This window comes from Mytilus californianus, unplaced genomic scaffold (genome assembly GCF_021869535.1).
Source record: "Mytilus californianus isolate M0D057914Y unplaced genomic scaffold, xbMytCali1.0.p SCAF_1, whole genome shotgun sequence".
NCBI lineage: Eukaryota > Metazoa > Mollusca > Bivalvia > Mytilida > Mytilidae > Mytilus > Mytilus californianus.
This window is the reverse complement of record NW_026262581.1, coordinates 44,512,994-44,527,153: the sequence shown is the minus strand read 5'-3', so window position 1 is coordinate 44,527,153 and position 14,160 is coordinate 44,512,994. Positions and strand designations below refer to the sequence as shown.

Sequence of the window (14,160 nt, the reverse complement as noted above, 5' to 3'; positions counted from 1 at the left end):
ACAAAGTCTGCGTTGAGTTATGGGAACCCCAAAAATACCTTGAATCACAAATCAAATAGGACAACTTATGTCCTGTAGAAGAATCTGTGCAATCTGTCAAGCCATTTCAAGCAGGACGACAGCAAATGAAGTGATCCAGGAGAGTGGCTACAGCTTAGCTGTCATTAGACACAACAAGGAATCAGCTTAGTCCTAATTAAACCAACATAAGGTGGAAGATTTTTTATGGATTTTCAACTTCATATAGATTCTCATGGTATTCAGGGGCCTTTCACAGCTTACCATATGGTATGAGGTTTATTCATCATTGTAGACAATACTATGATCAATAGTTTATATTTTCATTGTATTTTGTTCTATGGTGGATATATATATAGTTGTCTCATTTGCAATCATGTTACATCTCCTTTTTTTTTTATCTTAATGTTCAACAGAGGCAATACTTAAGAAAACAGATTCATTGCACCTTTTTGTGACATTCTTTCTGTTTGAGACAAAACTAGTTTACTTTTGAAAAATCGTTTTTTATTCCCCTTTCAAGTGAGATCTTAAAAAAAATCCAATTTTTCTAAGCAAATAACCTTATTAACTGAACATAGCGGACCTTCAGGAACCTCAAATTCATTTGATTGTTAGAAGGAAATCCAGTCACGTACCTTGCTTTAAACTGACAATAAATGTCTTCATAGCAAACATTTTAAAATAGTTATCCTCAAACAATTCTCAGAAAAGGAAATCCATTCAATTATGATTTTTCTTAATCTTTTCTTATTGATTGAAATTTAGAACCAGACTAGTGACAGAGAAAATGTTGACAAGTACTCATTCAGGTTCACAAGGATTTTTTTTCAACTGATTTTCACTTAATCTTAAAGACTTCCACAGACAAAGTTTATGATTATTGAATAGCAGAACTAAAATTAAGGAGCCAACAGTTGAAAAGAAAAGTAGTGTGCTTTTATATTAAAATAGATAAATACTTATATTATGAGATTAGAAGATTATGTGCATCTACCTGGGGCAGCAATTTTGGATATAATGCTTATTTCAATAGTTAGTATTTTGGATGCTACTCTTTATGTCCCCTATGAAGTCAAAAACTCAATTCCTATTTTAAATCTATCAAAAACATCCCTCTAAAGTTCTGACAATCTACTCTGTCAGCTATCAGTAACAAATATAAAAATTTTGTCTCATAATCTTACTCTGCCAACGTCTTACATCTTTTAAATAATGAACTAGAGGCTCTAAAGAGCCTGTATTGGTCACCTAGGTCTATGTGCATAATCAACAATGGACTTTCTTGTAGACAAGAATAAAATACATGACAAAAATTTCTTTTTTTGTTGATCTTGTACTGCTGATAATTTTGTCTGTTTAGTTTCTATCTTCTCCAGTTTTTGCTCAAAACACAAAAGAGGGTAAAAAATCCTCATTTAAGGGCCATCACAGTGAATCACTCCTATGAAGAGTGACAGTCTACTAACTATATCGGTAAATTTTGATTTGTTTGTGGATCTTGCCTTACTTATCATTTTTAAGATATAAGGCAAAAATGCAAAAAATTGGTAAAAATCGTCATCAAAGGAAAAAACTCAAATTAGGAGTCGACTGACAAATTCAAACATGCATACTTATTCGTAGATCTTGTCTTGCTCATAATTGTGCAACTTAAAATTTCTCTCTATTATAGTTTTCAAGATAAAAGGCAAAAATGAAAACATGGTAATATTTGTCATTTAAGGGGAAGAAAGTCGCCTGACAGTTTTGACATTGATGAACAATTGGTAGAGCTCAACATTCTGAACTTTTTTGCTCTTGTAAGATTTTCTCCATTCATAATGGTTTGCAAAATAATGGACAAAACTTGCATTTTACCCCTATGTTCTATTTTTAGCCATGTCGGCCATCTTGGTTAGCAGGCAGGGTCATTGGACAAATATTTTAAACTAGATACCCCAATGATGATTGTGGCCAAGTTTGGTTAAATTTGGTCCAGTAGTTTCAGAGAAGATTTTTGTAAAAGTTAACGGATGATGGGCGCCAAGTGATGAGAAAAGCTCACATGGGTCAAAGGGCCAGGTGATCTAAAAGTTAAAAACATGTTGTCACATTTTGAGATTTAGATGAGCAACAGCCTAATTGGTAAAAAATGACATTACGAGGAGTCATCTGCCATTATTTTCACAGAAATGTTAAGTTGGTAGACATTCACACATTTTTGCACCTATATATATAATAGCCATTTACGATATTAGACAATTAGTTGTATTTTGTATCCTAAATTTTATTTTTTTAACATCTTGGCCTTATCAGTTGTAATGCTGGAATGTAGCTATGGATAATAGTTTTAGAATTTAAAATTCATAAAAATCTGGCAATACAAAACCTAACTATGCATTCCTTTCTGTGACAAGAACTGCTTATACAGCAATTTGAATTATCAGACCAAATAATCTGATTATAGAAGGCTAACCAAAATATCTGTTGAATAATTGAGATTAATTTGTTTTTCTTCATACAAATTATTGCATCATGAAGGAACTATACATAATGGATTTGTCAATGTAAGAAGCTGTACCTGAAGAAAACTTCCTCTGTTTCCATATATCAATGGCTGTGCCAGGCAAAACAAATCACTGCAGTTAATGTGTGGTCTGCAAACAGAACCAACATAACATTCATCATTCACATGCAATGTAAACATTAAAAGATAAATTGTCTGTAATATCAATGCAACTTTTTACAAGTTTGTTTGCTCATTTCAAAAATAACTGCCTTATCCAAAACAAAGCTTATATCTTTTATGATAAGTCAAAATAGTTCAGCTGATATTGTTTAATTTATTTATAGCAGAATAAATATATTTTGGGGTTGGTAAAATATTTGAATGGAATATAAAACCTTAATTTGTTCCTGGAAATGATTGTATCATTTCATTAATCTTTGCAAAAGTGAATGGGGCACAGCTGTTTGTCCTTCAAGAAATAACAACGATTGAAGCTGATATTCCACATCAATAATACACTAAAACAACTCGAAACCAACTAAAAGTTAAGAAATACCTTCATATGAAGTACAACCAGCCTTGTGTTGAAACATAACTTACAATGAAATGTTATCCTGCAATGGAAAGAACAAAACAATTAAAGACAATGCATTGGTTAAATTGAGTTTCACCTAAAAAACAGTATTTTGCATTTGATGTCCAGCATGATTTTTCAAGAATGAATGTGCTCCAACAGTATCCCTCATTTCTCCACATTTGTGCTGTAAAGGCTTTTTAAAAGGTATTTATTTCATGAATTATTCTATTGTTTACATTGCATGTGAATGATGAATGTTATGTTGGTTCTGTTTGAAAAAAGATTCAGAAATACAACTTCAGTACAGAACATAATATTGTTCAATATTGAAGTTACCCATTACTTCCTTTAGAAAGTGACAATACAAAGTGAGGACTACAAAGGTCAATGATCAACTGTTCCAACAAGGATTATTTGAAGAGATTGTACTAGTCAGTATATATGGACACTGATTTTACCAAAAACATGTACTTGTAGTTAAGTTCCTTTGTTATTTCCTATTGGCAGTATTGTATGCATTGCATCTGTTACCTTAATATTTATATTTGATACATATTTTGTTTAGTTTTATCGCCAAAATTACTGATAAACCTTTCAATTGGGTGTGTTTGATCATTCGGTTTTTGATGAAGGACAAACAGGTGTGCTCTCATTCTTTTTTGTAAAGATAAATAAAATGATGCCAGGAAAAGAAAATGGTTTTATATTCAATCAAAATATTTTATCAATACAAAAATATATTGACTGTAAAAAAAAAGTCTGTTTGTTTGCCTCATTTTGCAAATGACCTGTGACTGCTCAATTTACTAGTTATAAATCCAGAGTTTTACAAAAAAACAAAAGTACAAACAATTTACAACACAAAAGATACTGTATGAATCTGGTGTTCAAACTGAACTAATAAATCTGAATGCCATTATTAAACAGAATAAGAAGGAGGTAAGATTAAACAGAAATTGTAAAAATAGTGAAACTACAATCTACAACGATATAATGATGAATGAATAACAGTCAAGTCACTTCAGTGTAGAAATATCACTGTTGCCACAATTTCAATATTTTAACAAAAATACTCATTTTACTTTTTGAGTTAAACCTGCTTAAGAGACCACCTGTATTAAGCCAAAACCTCTGTTATAAGACCATTAATTTTAGGTGCCTTTTCAGTGCATTTTATAGATTGAACCTGTATTAAATGACCCTCTGTCTTATGAGACCACTTTTACTACTACATGTATACTTATTTGAAAAAGATAGAACTTTTTTAGTAGACTTAAACTAATTTCTCAACATTAGCCAAGTAAACAAAAACAATCAAACAATCTATATGTAGTAATGAAAAGGTATTGCCATGATAAAGAAGAATATATATACATGTATATGGTAAATAGGTGGGAATCTCACCTTTTTGATAATATAATTAACAATGGATGGGACATGGCCACAGTTCCCACTCTGGACAAAATCTATGGAGCATGTAAAAGGTCTGTCAAGTCAATTCAAAATACATATGGTTTAGGGGTAGGGCTCTAAATAGTTTGTGATATATTTATCAATCTATATATATATATATATATACACTGTAAATTCAGAAATTATTGCGATGTTTTTATTATTGCGAAAAATGCGACAGGGTTATAAACGCAATAATTCGAACTCGCATTTTGAATTTTTATACGCCCTTCAATTTTTGACGGGACGTTTTATGGTATACAAATGTCCGGTGTCCGTCCGTCTGTCCGTCCGTCCGTCTGTCTGTCCGGCGTAAACATGTCACACCGTAACTTGAGAATGACTTATCCAAATTTCATGAAACTTAACATAGTTGTTTCTTATGATGGTCAAACGATCTGTATACTTTTTGGTGAAAATAAGATTAAAACTTTTTGAGTTACGGGACTTAGTAACTAAATTTGGTGAAAATAAGATTAAAACTTTTTGAGTTATGGGACTTAGTAACTAAAACAGGTGTGTGTTTTTTTTCACATGTCGCGCCGTATCTCAAAAACAATTTATGATTATTGCTTAAAACTTTACACACTTCTTAGTTATATTAATCTTAAGATCTGTATACTTTTTGGTGATGATTCAAAATTTTATTTTAGAGATATTGAGTATTTTGTTAAAAAAGGGGGAGGGGTTTTTCACATGTCGCGCCGTATCTCAAAAACAGTTTATAATTATTGCTTAAAACTTTACACACTTCTTAGTTACATTAACCTTAAGATCTGTATACATTTTGGTGATGATTCAAAATTTTATTTTTGAGTTATTGAGTATTTTGTAAAAAAAGGGGGAGGGGTTTTTCACATGTTGCGCCGTATCTCTAAAACGATTTATGATTGTTGCTTAAAATTTTACACACTTCTTAGTTATATTAATCTAAAGATCTGTATACTTTTTGGTTTTGATTCAAAATTTTATTTTTGAGATATTGATTTTTTTTTTTTAAAAGGGGGGTTTTCACATGTCGCGCCGTATCTCAAAAATGATTTATGATTAATGCTTAAAATTTTACACACTTCTAAGTTATATTAATCTAAAGATCTGTATACTTTTTGGTTTTGATTCAAAATTTTATTTTAGAGATATTGAGTTTTTTGTAAAAAAAAAAGGTGGTTTTCGCATGTCACGCCATATGTCAGAAACTATTTATGCGACGGGCGTATCATGCGCTCATGGCGCAGCTGTTTATTTTATATGAATTAAACAGGATTTTTCTCAATATCGCAAAAATTAAAATCGCATTTAAGTCTAAAATGACAAAATCGCAATAATAAATGCATGCAATAATTTCTGAATTTACAGTATATATAATTCGTCTAAATAACAGCCCAACAATGTTAGATCTGTAAATTTGCGGAAGCAAATTTTTGTTCTTCCCTGGCCAGGATTCGAACTCATGTTACTGAGATTCGTGGCACCAAAAAGCCTTGCACTATGCCCATCTCGCTAGACCACTCGACCACCTAGGCTCAACAAAATCAACCTTTCGGTGGCCGGGTGTTACCTTTCCTCGTCAGTTTTTATCTAGCGTCGTAACACAGTACATGATATATAAGGCATGAAGATGGAATATTACAGATCAGCTGAACTATCTATTGTAGAGGATCTTACAAATTAATGTAGGATGCAGTCACAGAAATAATTATATTATAAGTACGTCTGAACCAGTGACAACTCTACGAAAGATTTTATCCATTGGATCACCTGTGAGGGTGATACAAGGCTGAAAACACATTCATATATATAATATAGGGGGTGGGTCCTGACTCCATAGGATAACTTCTATGATGCACTGTAAAGGTCTTGTCATGATAATCAAGATTATATTTGGTTAAGGGGTGGATCTGAATAGTTTTCAAGATATCTAATATTTAATGATAAGAAAGGGCCAGAGCATGAAACCTATGGTGGACTAAAAAAGTTTGATCAATGCAATTAAGAATACATATGGTTTATAGGTGGGATCATCAAGATTTCAACTCATTAAAACATAAGTTATTATATGAAGAGTTCGGGACATGTCCACCAACCCCCTCTAGGACTTACCGTGCAAGACCCTCATGGGTAGTCAAGGTCTTAAAAAACCACCTCGTCTTTATCCCTTTAGGACTATACCCTTCGATGCACTGAAAAGGTTGCCATTGCAAACAAGAAATTACACAGTTTTGGAGTAGACATGAAAATATTCATAAAATCAATTATTTAGGTCAAATATCAAGGTCATCTCCCATGGTAAGCCACCAATTGTCTTGAGGTGGTGAATGCATGTACAAAATATATTAATCATATGTCAAAGGATGAACCAAGTTATCTTTGGACTAGACAATGTCTCAAAAAATCAATTTAAACCAGACTATCGGTAGTCAAAGGTCACAATGATACAGGACACACTATTTTAAGGTAATACATGTACACCTTTATATCAAATATCATAAGTCAATGCCAAAGAATGATACAATTTTTGCTCAGACAAGGATGTTTGAAAATAAGAACCAGAAGAAATACTACTTTTGTTGAAGGAGAGAATAAATATGAACAAGATAACCCAGGAGATATGTCACGATATCTTTGTAAATGATGACTTGTAACAAAATATCCCTCAAATAGATAAAAAAAGACAACCATTACTAATAGCAATGAACTGAAAATACAGGAATTATTGCCTTTTTTCCTGAAATAACAAAAGCTTGAAGGCAGTAAGGTGTTTGTTGGAAATGACATTTTCATGTCTGGGTCTTATAATTTTAGCAGACTATAAGGTATGGATTTTTCTCATTGTCGAAGGCTGTACTGTGGCCACTTCATTTTAACTCTGGTGGACAGTTGTCTCATTGTCAATCATACCACATCTCCTTTTATATTGACAAAATTCAAATATAGCAGATAGCCTGATGAAGGATAAGGATGGCATCTTACAGTTATATAAATATGTTTTGTGATTATCAAATTCGCCTTTATTTCTTTAATCTTCCCCTTCTTATGAATTGAAAAAGCACATGATTAAAAATAAGTGTCCTTAGTATACTACACCCATTCTGAGCACTGTAAATAAGCTAGTGTCATGCCCCAAATAGAACAATACCAGAAGGCTACTGCTATTTAAGAGATGAAGTGTATGATGTTGATGAATCTGAAACAGCAGGTAATTTGTAAATGTGTCTAATTATTGAGGTAAACATCCACTTACAATGATAAAATAGTAATGATACTAACAGATATAGCTAGTTTTATGATAGGTAGATACTAATCTTATCAGGTATGAAATTATAAATCAGCAGTATTTGTAGTTTATGAAATATTTATTGTCATAGAAGTGAAAATCTGATTGCTATTATGAATTCCTTGCTGGGTCGAATAGGTCAAATCATCTAAAATAATCACTTATCAAAATTCTTAAATTAATCACCCAATCAGTGCTACTTGAAAAACCCTTCAGTGTCAGACAGAAGAAATGAAAATGTAATAAACTTTTTTTTATTGTTATCTGTAATTTTTCTGCAAAGACAGTTTAATGTAGAATATCAATAATTGAAAATGTAATTTATTAGTGGTGTAATGAATTCAAAATTCAAGAATAATCATAAATATAAAATAAAAGCAGAAACTTTCAAACTTCTCTTTGCATCTATAAAACATCTAGATAATAGTAAATGATCTTTCATATGAGGGCGTTGGATCGTTATAAAAATCATAACTGTACACAATAAATAAATTAAATATATGCCTAAATATATATATATATCCTGCAACAAGCCAACTAATGTACACTGTAACACATTACTCATAGTTGATTTTTGATGTCCTCATTGTGGTCAGCGTTTAGTCATGTCAATTTCAACAAGAATCAAGGACAACAGATAAAAAAAAACCCCAAAAACTGAATGTAAGTGTCAATGAAAAATTGCAAGAAAAATCAATTTATGTATGTTGTTGGAAAAAATATAATTCATTTGCACTAGCTACAAAAAGCCTTGCTTTTCTTCCTGTTTCTAAAGCTATAAAAATAATATATTTTCTGACAATGTACATATATTGTTTGAGAAACGCCATCAAAGCATTATCAGAAGAAATGATGACAGACTGTCATACAGTTCCTTATTTTGGACAGACATTTTTCAGAGAAAATAGTGACATGGCATTTGTTTTATGGACCAAACCTCCCACTTGTATGACAATTGTTCTGTATTTAGATCAATATAATAACACACAGGGTATTTAGTGACTAAATAATCCATACCAAGAATTAGCTCACCAGGTACTATAATTTGAAACTACCATAGGTAAGGAAACATCAAGAACAGACCAGTACCAGTATAGTTTTGTTACTGTATTAAAAGCCGTTTATCCCCGATTGTTTCATAAACAATAATTTCATAACAGCTATTTCAGACTTTGATTGCTAATCTAAAGGTTTCCTGAAGACATAAAGGTTGAAATGATCTAAAAACAGCATGGATTAAATTGGCAATTTGGGAGTGATGATCGGTATTTATACAAGATCAAAATAATTAAACTTAAAGATTGCTGTTATTATGGCCATCTTGTATAAAATTTGTTTCATGATCAATGAAAACATTTCCTTCTAATAACAAAAAATTCATTAAGTATTTGATCAAATATTTAGATGAAATTAAATGAAATACACTACATTTAGGTTGATAAAGTTGAAGATGCACTGACAAGCTCTGCAAAAAAACTTTAGAAAGGAGCACCAATGTAAGAGGCTCGGTAAGAGGGAATAATACTAGTACATTGAATTAATAACTAGAGCCTCTAAACAGCCTGTGTCACTTACCTGCATCTTTAACAATAGCCACTTTTTGGTAAACATCAACACTCAAGAAATATTTGACTGACAGTTTCAGTAATGCTGATGTATTAGTAGTTCTTGTCCAGCTGATTATTTTTGCCTTTACAGTTTCTATCTCTTCATTATAGTTTTTAAGATAACTAGATGTATCGTAACGACACAAATGGCCCTGCTTGCAAAAAAAGCTTGAATCCATTAAAAGGAGTGGAAATTTGAGAATGAAAGTCACTATAACTATTATTTTCAGGAAATTATCAAAGTCTAAGCCTGTAATTTCGGAACTAATCAGTAGAGCAGAAACAGACATAAACTCAATCTGTAACTCATCATCATAGTAGACTCACTTACTAAAAATCAGCTTAATATATCAAGGGGTTTAGAAAAAAGTCTGTATAACTGTTATTTCCACAAAATTTCCAAAAGCCTGTAATTACGGCAAAATCAATCTAGGGGAACCAAACTTAAACTCGAACTGTAACTCAATAGACTCTAATACTAAAAATAAACTCAGTATGTGAAGGGGTTTAGAAAAAAGTCTGTATAACTGCTTTTTCATGAAATTTTGCCCCTAATTTCGGCAAAATTCAGCGGAGCGGAACCAATCATAAACTTGATCTGTAACTCGTCATAGAAGACTCACAAACTAAAAGCAGCTCAATAAGTGAAGGTGTTTAGAGAAAAGTCCTTATAACTGTTATTTTCATGAAATTTTCAAAGTCATTATCTATTTATAGATCTTGTCTTGCTTATCATTTTTGCTGTTTAGATTTCTATCTATCTGTTATAATCGGTAATAATTGTCATTGAAGGACAATAACTCCAATAATAAGTTAACTGATGATTTCAGCCAACTTGTGAGCTAAGCCAACTTGTTTGTAGATCTTGTCTTGCTGATCATTTTTGCTATGGAAAGTTTCTCTCCATCTTTTATAGTTTTCAAGATAAAACGCAAACATGAAAAAATTGGGAAATAACTCCTATTAAAGAAGTAGTCTAACAGTTTTGATGTAAATGGATATTGGGTAGATTTCAACATTCTGAACATATCTGCCCATGTCAGATTTTTTTTATCGATAGTGGTTTTCAAGGTAATAGACAAAACTTGCATTTACCCCTATGTTATATTTTTAGCCATGTTGGTTGACAGGCAGGGATGTCTGACACAATTTTTGAAACGATGATACCCCAAGGATGATTGTGACCAAGCACTTTTGTAGGAGATGATTTTTGTAAAAGTTAACAGAGGACAACAACTGACGACGGACGACAGATGCTAAGTGATGAGAAAAGCTTACTTGACCTTTTGGGTCAGGTGAGCAAGTAATAATAATAAAAATAATAGACAGAGTACCTAGCTTGTCTAACTGCTTAAGGCACTGTCTTGGAAAACAAGTGGACATTTAAAATCAGTTAAAAGGGCAGTTTGAAACCTTATCCACCAAATGGACTTCCTCTCCCATGTCTTATGTATAATTACCAGTTTTCTTAATTAGGAAGAAGCTCAAATGCAGAGTAAGCCCATCTGAAGATGAAAGTTGGCATTTACTAAATTTTATCAACGGTACAAGGACATCATTTGTAAATATAAATCAACATGCAGACATCTTATATGTTCAGGTATTTCACATCCAATCTTTTATGGTAATATTCTGTACAAAGCACAAAAATGTCATCATTCACCTCAAAAGCTAACCAAACCTTTAAACAGACTTATTCAGAAGGGATATAGTTACGATACTGTTGTCAGGTCATTAAAGATGGCATATTTTGGAATTAATATTGATTCACTCATAGGGTCTTTGCATCGGAAATAAACACATTTATTCTAAAACCAGTTGTTGGCATGATACAGGTTATGTTCTTCTCATATATTTTATGATGGTATGATACAAAACCCCTAACGGGAGGGATTGTGCTTGATGATGAAGACAGAACCTTTCAATCAGTTTAATTGAGGTCTGGAGCTGGCATGTCAGTAACTGCTAGTAGTCCTTTGTTAATTTATGTATCATTGTCATTTTGCTCTGTTTCTTCTGTTACCTATTCTGACATCGGACTCGGACTTCTTATAAACTGAGTTTTACTGTGCGTATTGCTGTGTGTTTGTTTATTCTACATTGGCTAGAGGTATAGGGGGAGGGTTGAGATCTCACAAAACACGTTTAACCCTGCCACAATTTTTGTGCCTGTCCCAAGTAAGGAGCCTCTGGCCTTTGTAAGTCTTGTATGTTTTTTTAATTTTAGTTCATTTATATGTTGAATCAGATGTGGATACTAAAAAATTCCAAAGATCTTTTAGAGTACATACAATCTAAGACTCTCTCATCTTGCAATAGTATTAAAACATTTGATTTTTCTACACTTTACACAAGTATTCCCCATTCCAAACTAAAAGACAAATTGAAAGAGTTGTTATTACTTTGTTTCATTAAAAAGAATGGCGAACGTAGATACAAGTATCTTGTCTTGGGGAGGGATAAATCCTACTTTGTAAAGAATCACTCTGATTCAAACAAAAAATTCTCTGAAACTGACATTATCAAGATGCTTGATTTCTTGATTGACAACATATTTGTTACGTTTGGAGGACGTGTTTTTCAACAGACTGTCGAAATTCCAATGGGAACCAATTGTGCCCCTCTTCTTGCCGACTTGTTTCTTTATTATTATGAGGCTGACTTCATACAGGAACTTCTTAGGAAGAAAGATAAGAAGTTAGCCATATCCTTTAACTTTACATTCCGCTATATAGACGATGTTCTCTTACTAAATAATACAAAATTTGGTGACTATGTTGAACGAATCTATCCCATCGAACTAGAGATAAAGGATACTACAGATACAGTTAAGTCTGCCTCATATCTTGACTTACATCTAGAAATTGACAATGAGGGTCAGTTGAAAACAAAACTTTACGACAAAAGAGATGATTTCAGCTTCCCAATTGTGAACTTTCCATTTCTATGAAGCAACATTCCAGCAGCGCCTGCATACAGAGTATATATCTCCCAATTGATACGATATTCCCGGGCTTGTATTTCCTATCATGATTTCCTTGATAGAGGATTGCTGCTCACAAGGAAGCTATTAAACAGAGAGTTCCAAATGGTGAAGTTGAAATCATCCCTTTGTAAATTTTACGGACGCCATCACGAGTTGGTTGACCGTTATGGAATAACCGTTTCACAAATGATATCGGATATGTTCCTTATGTCCTAACTACAATACCCTTCCCTTTTCAAGAATGTGATCTACCGAATTAAGACTATTTACCGGATTTGTAATAGCATAAGCAACACGACGGGTACCACATGTGGAGCAGGATCTGCTTACCCTTCCGGAGCACCTAAGATCACCCCCAGTTTTTGGTGAGGTTCGTGTTGCCTAGTCTTTGGTTTTCTATGTTGTGTCATCTGTACTATTATTTGTCTGTTTGTCTTTTTATTTTTGGCCATGGCATTGTCAGTTTGTTTTTGATGTGTTGAAGACCCATTTGTGGCCTTGGACTGTTTTCTGCTCTTTGGTCGGGTTGTTGTCTCTATTCGACACATTCCCCATTTCCATTCTCAATTTTATTGACAGAGATAAAAGAATTGCAGAATAGTACTAAAACAAAACAAATTTATGATAAATGAACCAGACCACAAAACTCAACTGAGGTGACAGGTCATTTTAGCCTGAATTATGAAATGTATGTTGGGCCTGCGACCAAAATGATGCCAAATTGGTTTCACTAAATAAAAATTGCTGTAGAATTGATAATCTGTACAGGTGTATTCTGAGCATTGTACAAAAGTGTGTCTACCTGTACTGATAATGGCAATGCTGTATGAAATTTACTTTGAATCAAAGTGATCAATATAACATCATTTCTCATAAGTAGGTTAAGACTTAATGAGCTTGCTTTCAGTCACTCTGAGCATTCATATTTTCACTATTGTTTGTTAACTACTGTGCTCTATCGTTGAGTTAAGTACTACTTCCCAGACTAGCTTTCATTGGTTATTCAATAATGTGCCAGCTTTAGTTATTCCCCTGACTGTCATATTGCAATGCTATGGTTTCATTTGGATAGGAGTGTTGCTCATTGCAGATTTTTTATAATCACTACAATTTTTATTCACAATTTGTTAAGACATCTGTTATTGTTGAAGGCTGTATATTGACCTCTACATGTCTATCGGTTATTTGTTTTACTGGGTTACTATAATTTATTTTAAGACTATTAAGCCTAAAATGACTAATTTTACATGAAATAATATTTTGAATAAAACATTGAACAATGTCATCAGGGAAAACCTTTATTTAAGCTTTAGTAAAGTTTATAATTTTACTACCTTTTATTGTGAGAATAGTTTCATCTGCAAGTGAATTCAAACTAAATATTATGAGAGTAGCTTAATACAGTAAACGGGATACTTTGGTGTTTTCATCAAAACAGTAGTGGTTAAATTCGGCGTGTCAAATTTTGACACTTTGGATTAATCAAGTACTTCAATTTTGCCAAGATCATGAAAAAAGAATTCAATGTTCAATATTATTATGATTATTTGTTTTAATACACTGAATGTCCTTATTATCTTCTATATTCATGTTTTGTTCATTGCAGATTTTAATCCAATATTGAAATAGCTGCATGTTTCTAGTAATATTAAATTTACAGTGACTATAATAATCCTAAAATAAAGCAAATTGTGGGGAATAATTACTCTTATACTATTCTGATAAAACCTCAATGTCTTCAAAACATGCAAACTT

General features: G+C 32.4%; 1 protein-coding gene across 6 annotated transcripts in view; it reads right to left on the bottom strand.

Annotated features, from left to right (window-relative positions):
- Positions 1-14,160, bottom strand: part of LOC127701890 (protein MON2 homolog) — a 126,009-nt gene that overhangs the window by 73,996 nt on the left and 37,853 nt on the right. For 4 of the 6 annotated variants that reach the window (XM_052205868.1, XM_052205898.1, XM_052205891.1 and 1 more), the window contains 2 exons: positions 3,066-3,123; positions 2,582-2,657 (listed from right to left, as the gene is read on the bottom strand). The exons of 1 other annotated variant lie outside the window; for it this stretch is intronic. The gene's annotated coding sequence lies outside the window, so the exon portion shown is untranslated. The remainder of the gene's footprint in view (positions 1-2,581; positions 2,658-3,065; positions 3,124-14,160) is intronic. One more of the 6 variants, XM_052205877.1, reaches the window with a different exon arrangement.